The sequence below is a fragment of the Quercus suber genome, unplaced genomic scaffold (genome assembly GCF_002906115.3).
Source record: "Quercus suber isolate HL8 unplaced genomic scaffold, Cork oak 2.0 scaffold_18, whole genome shotgun sequence".
In the NCBI taxonomy this organism is placed as follows: domain Eukaryota; kingdom Viridiplantae; phylum Streptophyta; class Magnoliopsida; order Fagales; family Fagaceae; genus Quercus; species Quercus suber.
Window position 1 is genome coordinate 473,914 of NW_027069483.1, and position 8,664 is coordinate 482,577.

Consider the following 8,664-nt stretch of genomic DNA (forward strand, 5'->3'; position numbering starts at 1 on the left):
TATCAATTATATCTCTTACACGTATCTGATATGTATGGTGTTCGTATACCACCTCCCATTTACAACTATAAAACATAAGGAGCAAGTCCTCGTCTCCCACACTAAAACCCTTTCATCACATTACAATATAAAGTCACTCTACTAATTCCTCTACAGACTTAGCTTGATTCCATATAGTGATGGCATCTTCTCCTGCTATCTTGGTCTTAGCCTTCTTCATTGCTTTCTCTATTTCTAGTGTTGATGTAGCCCTAGCTACTCGAAAACTTTTGGCACCAACCTTTCCTGGTTTGCCCAACTTTCCTTACGTGCCATTGCCTCCTTTGCCCCCAGGGACACCGCTATACCCTGAGTACAGGTTGCCACCACCAATTACTACAAATCCAATTGTCCCTTACTTTCCCACGGTGCCAATCTTCTCTCCACCAGTTACAACCACCACCCCTTAAGGATGATTATCCTTCCTTTATTGGTTATATATGTGGCACTACCATGTCATTAAATAAAACGGTAGTATTTGACACATACATGCGTCTTCAGCTCATGATTTCAATTAAAAAAAAAATGTGCTTTTGTGTAATAGCTTTTATCCTAAATAAAAAGGTCAATTCATAATCATAAATACTCTTGTTGTATGTACTCCTTGTTGGAGACTTATGTTGTTTGTGGACTTAATGTGCCGTATATTTCTATAAAATAATTTTCTGTGTTTCCTGTATAGATTTGTACTGGTAGGAACTATGAATATGATTGAGAATTCTAATGTAATTGGTGATATATTGATTTAATGCTATGAGGTTGTTCTTAGCTAGCATTTGTCTCGTCATTTTAAGTGTTTGATCTATCTTGCAATTGGGGCATCATTGGCACGATAATTAACAAAGCTCCATTAAATTGAAATTTTCTTTGAACAAAAGCACACGGAAAACTCAGTTGGCATATCACGCATTCACATATTTGAATCAGTCTCCTTCATTCAATTTTCCATCATTTTCTCATCTACAAAATATCTCGTAACAACTCAAAATCTGCAAATTTTACATGGAAGATCTCATGGTTGACCATGATACAGCTTAAATGAACAATAATCATACACCCAATTTGGTTTACAACAACAACAGACATTCACAACAAACCCAACCAAAAAACCTCAGATCTAGATCATATTAAACCAAAAAAACAAAACAAAACCATAGGTATTCTCTCTCCCTCAATTTTCATTACACTTCAAAGCTCCAAATCTCAAAGGCGGCGGAGGAAGGAGCTGTGGTGTGCTAGAGATTGAGCTGTTGAGGCAGTTGGGGCTTGGGTGAAGCTGCTGCATGGGAAATTAGTCTGCTACAGTGTCATGGGCCACAACTACTTCCTTCCAATGAGATAAATAGAAAACTGAGGTGAGGGCTTGTGCACAAGGAGGTATCTCATGAAACAATCTCATAAAACTTCTCTCTCACAACACATGGGACTCATACTTGTTGTGAGAGATATATCTTATGAATAAATATAATTTAATGCCCACCAAATAAAAAAAAAATTAAAAGATTGAAATAAGGAAAACAATTTCAAGTGTAAATTAGTGTATCTAAACAAAAAGTTAAAAAGTGAATGGACCATTTCAATCCTTATTTGTAGTTTTTTTTTTTTTTTTTTTGAGAATCAATCCTTATTTATAGTTAATTGCCGTAACACTTGAATATATATTTTTATATATATTTATAAATGAGTAAAAAAAAAATCAACTAGTAAAGCAAATTCACCAAAATAAATTTTAAAACATTTGTAAGCATTTATAGATTTAAAGGAGCAAACACTGGACATTTATTATAAATGATTGGCATAAAAATGGATAGATTTAAAAAAAAAATTAAATTAGTAAAATAGCATCAACATGTAAAGAAAATCAACCGAAAAAAGAAGAAGAAAAAAGTAAAGCATTTAGAATTAGAATTTTGAATAGCTAATAGTGGATACTTAAGTTATTTTGGTGAAGACATTTGGGCAACATGGGTAGAGTGTAACTGAAGAAATGGTAAGAAATTATTGTGGAAATTGCTTCTTCTTTTTTTTTTTCTTCTTCTTCTTCTTTATTTTTTTTTTCTATAATTATTTTAGAGAGAGAGTTTCAACATATGGTATCTGTTCTTGATGATAGTTCTTTATCATCTGAACAAGACACCAATCGATTTTTGGCGTAAGCGGGGATTGAATCCCAAATCTATTAAGAATTAGCTAATAGTGTTGGTAGGAAGATTTGAGGAGACATCCATGCATTTAAAAAAAGGTTGAGACAATAATTTGTGCATGAGCATAGAGTATAATCGAATAAAAATGGTAAGAAATTATCAAAGATTTTTGTTTTTGTTTTTTGTTTTTTTTTTTGTTCTCGTAGTTTTGGTCCACTAACTACTTGACCAATGACCCTCAATTAGTTGTCTAACACATTATTACCAAAGAATAGTTTTGGGGTTATGGTATGGTATTGGAATGTGTTAGGCACTAAATCTCGTGCAATCAAATGGATCAATCTTGGCTAACATTGTGAGGCCATGATCAATGAAAGATCTAAATAAGGTGGTTCCCTATTCTAGTCACACAATCTAGACATTGAAAAAGTATTAAAAAAATTAAAGAAGAATGGAAAGTAATAACTATCAACACGGGACCTTGGATCTCACTTCATCCAAAATGAGACATGCATGTGTGCCCAAAAGCGTGTGATGATGTGGGGGAATAATAAGTGTACAAAAATGAGTTTTTACTGATTAATGTGATTGTATGGTGTGATTAGTTATCTATTTAAAATGATTTACATCCAAGGCATTTGTTGTAAGAATCCTTACTCATCTAACCTAATTTAGTGAAATACATGTCTTGAATTGGAAACATAGGTCTAGATATTCGATTACATGTGTGCAACATGTTAGCCTACCCACACCATGACACCAACCAAAAGATGATACATATTCTATTAAAATGTAGCATCTGATTTAGTTTTGGGGCTTGTGCCTCCATAAGATTGCACATGCTTCAAGTGTGATGCAGGTTGAATTGTATCAACTGTTTTTATATGAGTAGGAATTGGGTGAAAATGAAACGTGTTTAATTTTTGTTTTAAAAATATTTTTGGCTGCAATGTTTATGTTTCAATTGTGACTCAAAGGAAGTACAATTTGATGAAGCCATGTTCTGATTTATTGCCAAGAACAGAAGAAAGTGCATACCGTACTAATTAGCCCATTTCAACACTTATAATATCATTAATGCAACATGGACCTCACAAACCAAGGCTCGGCCTAGCCCATTTACCATAAGTGGACATCAAAATGACAAATTTCCCAAATTTATGTACAAACCCCAAGTTTGACATGGTTTTACCGAGTTTCATTAAGCTTCGAATGAAAATCCAATCGTTTGATAGAAGTAAATGTGTTTCTACCTTCAAGAGCAAAAATTCCCTTGGATATGTTTAATTATGGGTAAAAATTAGTTCTAATTTGATTGAGATACCACAAAGATACAAAAACAACCTAATTTACGGTTTATTCCATAAAAAAAGTTTCTAATTTTTCTTTGAAATTTTTTAATAATTTCCAGGGATAATGTGTCCTAATATTTTGCAGATAAGAGTTAGTTTTTGAATTTTCATAAGTGATGTGCCATAATCCTCTAAAATTGTGTTGTTTTAAAGGGTTTATCATTGACCATTTTTAACACATGAAGAATAGAAGGATTATTTTTAACAACGAATGTGAAACCTTTTGTTTTTAAGAGTCAACAACAAATATTAACTCCTCCTCAAAAAAAAAAAAAAAAAAATTAACTTAAAGGAATAAAATAATAAAAATAAAAATTGATAATGTATTTTGAGACTCATATTGATAATGTAAAGAGTAAGAAAGAATTTGAACCCTCAATATCTTAATTCTAACAACCCAATAAAGCATTAAAAGATTACAAAGGAGGAGAAGAAGAAGATAACCATGACTGTTTCTATATATAGCTTTGAAGATAACGTCTTAAATGATGCTATACAACCTACAATCAGCTCAATAAAATAATGGGAAAAGAACAAAAAGAAAGCATTATTCTCTTCTACTAGAGCTATAATAGCAGTTCATTTGCCAAGTTAAACATTTTTAACATAAATCTTTTTCTTTTCTATACTTTTTTTTGTTTGTTTGTCAGACTTGAAAATGACTCATATATAAAATACTGAGGGACAACAGGGCCCATGATATAGTAAGTGATAATAGCATAATATTCAGGGGGCAAAAAAAAGTGACAATAAGACAATAATGATAAAACCACATAGCTACACACTTTCCAGCTCTCTCTCATTCTCTTTCTTTCTTTTCCATGTTTTTTCTCACACATTTTGTCTAGGCTTCACCAATGGTTATGGCCCATTCAGTGCACGAGCGAAAAGCTATAATTGACAGGATGTGTCGAAAAGGTAAGCTCATACTTCATATCCCAGTCCAGTCAATAAAATTAATTCATAGTATTATAACATGAATCTATAGGATTTGCACTGTTAAAGGCAATTTGCAAAGCCAGCAAGATTCTTATGAGTATTGTCTTTAGGCTAGCTAGCAATAAAGACAATATTGCTTAAAACAATTTCATTCCCTAAAGCAATTAATGATAATTGGTGAGCGTGAAGAATGTGATCCAAAACTAGTGCAGTATCTCAACAAATATTAGTTCTAGCTAGTAATCAATTCCCTCTTGGCAAATGACATATCTAATGCCCCGGCAAAGGGTGGCCAGGATTTGAGTCCTAGAAAGAAGTGACATGTACATATTTGGGTGCACCAAATCCTATGGATTGGGTTAGGTGGTTACAAATCTGACAAAAGAAATAAGGTACACACTACAAAGAAAAAGTAATAAAAAGAAAGTTGTTCCCATTTCTTTAGCTAACTCTTGTAAAAAGCTAGAGAGTCGGCAACAATTTTAGTAATATAATATGTGTCTATATATATATACACATACACATAAATTTTGCTTGTATTACCAATCACATAAAGCTAATTTATATATGTATTATTAGTTATTAAAAATGATACTAATCATATTCATTATCATGATAATTTGTAAATTTTTTGTAATAAAATTTGAAGTAACTTTAATGTTTTCCTTTAACAACTACTGATATGAGCTATTGTTGTTATCCATGCATAATAAAAAAATGTTGGAACATATAAAAGAAATATTGCTCCAATTACAAGCATTATAAAAAATAAAAATAAAAAAAATCATGAAGATGTTACATACCATTTCCCGTCTGTCTTCTTTGATATTTTGGAGCGAGAATAGATTTGAATAAGATTATTTTTCTCTGACTGTTTGTTGCTGATTCTAAAACCAAAAACAAAAAAACGAAAAATTGTTTTTGTTCCTGTTCCAATAAAAAATTGTTTATTCAGCTAAAACAAAAAAGAAGTCTTCATGTGACGAGTAGACCGTTGTGTATTTATCATGGGTTGACGCCCTGTTGCCAAAATAAGATGCTTTTCCTTGATGATAAGGTTGATTAGTTTTGAGCTTTAATTTGCCACACAATTGAAATTGAAATTGAAATGAAAGCCTTGGTTCCAGTCAAAAGGGGGCTGGAGGCAAAGGTCAATTAAATTAGGGTATAGTATGGATGACCATATGATGACAAATGATGGAGTTACTAGGAACTCCTATTGATGCTGAGGCACACCCATTATTGTCCATCAAGTCATCAACCTTTTTATTAGGAGAAAATTGATGCGGGAAAGTGCAAGGAAATGCAATTGAGGACCATGACCTTATCAATAACTTTCTCCTCTTATGTCTAGATTCAACCCCTTATCTGTTTTCAATATTAGATTAATCTTAGAAAACAGGAAGGAAACTTCACTTGACAGCAATGATGCTTGACACTTGCATGTTCATTTCAACCCCCCATCAAGGTCAAGAATTAAAAATTTTAATTTTTCTTCTTTTTCTTTTTTGCTAATAATAAATTTTCTTTTTAGATCATTGTGTTTAGTAACATTTCAGAGAAGAAGGTTCCACGTATATACCTTCTTATAGTGTCTGGGTACATGATTCAGTCGCTCACACAACTAAGGAGTTCACACATACACTATGAAAGAAACAATGTATATGTTCAATTCTTGAAATATCCTTCCCTTTAAGATTACATGAAGTAAATGATCTGTTTCGATTGAGGGGGATGGAGAGAAAGTAAAATAGAGTTGGTTGGAAATTACAGCAATTCTTGAGATATCCTTCTCCTTAAAGTTACAAGGGGTAAACTTTAATGACCTATTTAAATTGAAGAGGAATAAAGGGGAATAGAAGAAAGTATAGTAGAGATTGTTGGAGTAACATTATCTCTAACATTATTTCACTCTTTAGCTTATTTATGCTATTATTCATGGGTTTCACTGCACTTTTTGGCACTATTCATGTGCCCTACTATACTATTTCAACTAACTTTTATATTTATCTACAATACTTTTAGCAATAATTTTTCAATTTTAACAAAATAAACAGTATCTAAACGTTCCCTAACTCTACTTTATTCTCCTCTCTCTCGCTCAATCCAAAAAAGCCTAAAGGAGACCGCCATCTCACCAATAGTGGCTAGAGAAACCAGTCACCATACACCTAATTTGTCCAAAATGGACAACCTAATTAGACTCCGCTAAAGGTGAAATGGGAAATGTCAAGGAATGGGACATCAATCTTTGGCTCTTTTCTCCCCAAGAGAACAAAATGACAAAATGCTTAGTCAGGAAAGCCCTGTTCTAGGTTCACAAAGTACAAAAATAAAATACACAAATAATTATTTTTTAATACATTTTAACTCAATTATTTATAAAATATCAAAATGGAACTCTACATTTTTTTTTAAATTATTTCTTAATGTTTCATTTTGCTAAATTTAAATATGATAATATTTATGATTGAAAATGCTTGTTCTATAGTTTTTGCAATAGAAATCGGAATATTAAGTATAAATATAACAACTTTATAACACAAACTAGTAGGTTATTGAGCTTTTAGTCCTTACTAGTCATTATTCATTGGCACAATTCACAAAATTTTAACAAAGCTTTGAAATCTAGATGTCGAACCATTTATATTCATAATGGTGAAGTTCCATTTTCAATTGTAGTTTTTCATAATTTATGAATTCTTGCATAAAAAACTTATTTACAAAAAAAAAAAAAAAAAATCATGTGCTTCTTAAATTTCCTCTAATTAATAGAGTTGTCTTTTAATTACAGTCTCTTGGCAGTTCCATCCCTGATTAGAGGAAATTTCTGATTTCATTATGAAATGTTCTCATATAAACACATTCAACACACTGTACCACACATGAATTATATGAACAACACAACTATCTTATCTTCTTCTTTTTATTTTTATTTTTTTATAAAAATCTCAAGCGTTTTCACAACATTAAAATTGCTCTCACCTACCCTCTCTCTCTCTCTCTCATTGTAATTTTCTTTGCTTTCTCACCTCGTGTAAAAGTATCTAGTAAGACCTTTAGTGACTATTTGGAACATAAGGTTAATCTTTAATGAAGGTGAGGTTAAAGAATTAAGTTTTACTACAACTTAAGTCTAGCAGCTGCCGGCTTGTACCTTTCATCCTCTTTTTGTTGAATTTATCGCCTAGTTTTAGGATTTCAATCTTCCCTCCTTAAGAAAAAGCGCACATTGCTGTTTCACAACTAACATCTTTGACTTCTCAGACTCAGTGTGTATTCTTGTTTTCCTTTCCCACCTTGTCTATATATATATATATATATATAGACTCTGATTAAAAGACATATACCTCTTCTTTCCATAGATGTCCTCCACGTTGATCCATTCCGCATGCTCTGTTTTTTTTAGACATGTCAGACTAACATCCGACATGTCCAGCATCCAATTTTCTGCAATTTAAATCAAGTACATCATACTCTTTATTTATATATATATATATATATATAATTTGAACAGTAATGTTAGAGATATTGGTGGGGTTTGGATTCCGCGTTTGCGTTTCAGCAAACACGTTTTCCTCTTTTTTTTTTTTTTTTTTTTTTTTGCCGCATTTTTTGACTTTGGAGGACAAAAAATCTGTGTATGAATAGTCGTGTACTGTTCACGAACTGTTCATGCACTGTTTATGTAATAAAAAATATTAAAAATAGGTCATACGGCACTATTCACACATTTAAAAATTATTTTGCTACAGTGTTTTCAGTTTTCAGTTTCAGTAACAATAAGTTCAATCCAAACACACCCATTATATATTTTATTAAAAAAAATTAAATGATATGTAATTGCATGTGTCACAAATCATTATAAAAAAAAAAAAACTTTTAAACAAAAAAAAAATGAATCATTAAAAATATTTAAACATTTATTAGTATTAATTAGCTTGTTGAAGTTCATCAATCACATTTATTTCTACACTTTGTAATCACTTCTTTTTGTAGTACTCAGTTACTAATTTTAGCATTTTCCATATTTGAAAACCAAAAGAAAATAAATTTATGAAATGATACCAAAAAAATAAAAATAAAAAAACCCATAAGCTATGACCAATGCTCTGTTTGTTTTAGCAATATTGTTTTCTAGAAAATGAGTTATTTTTCAAGAAGCATTTTCTATAAAACTATCTCTTTTT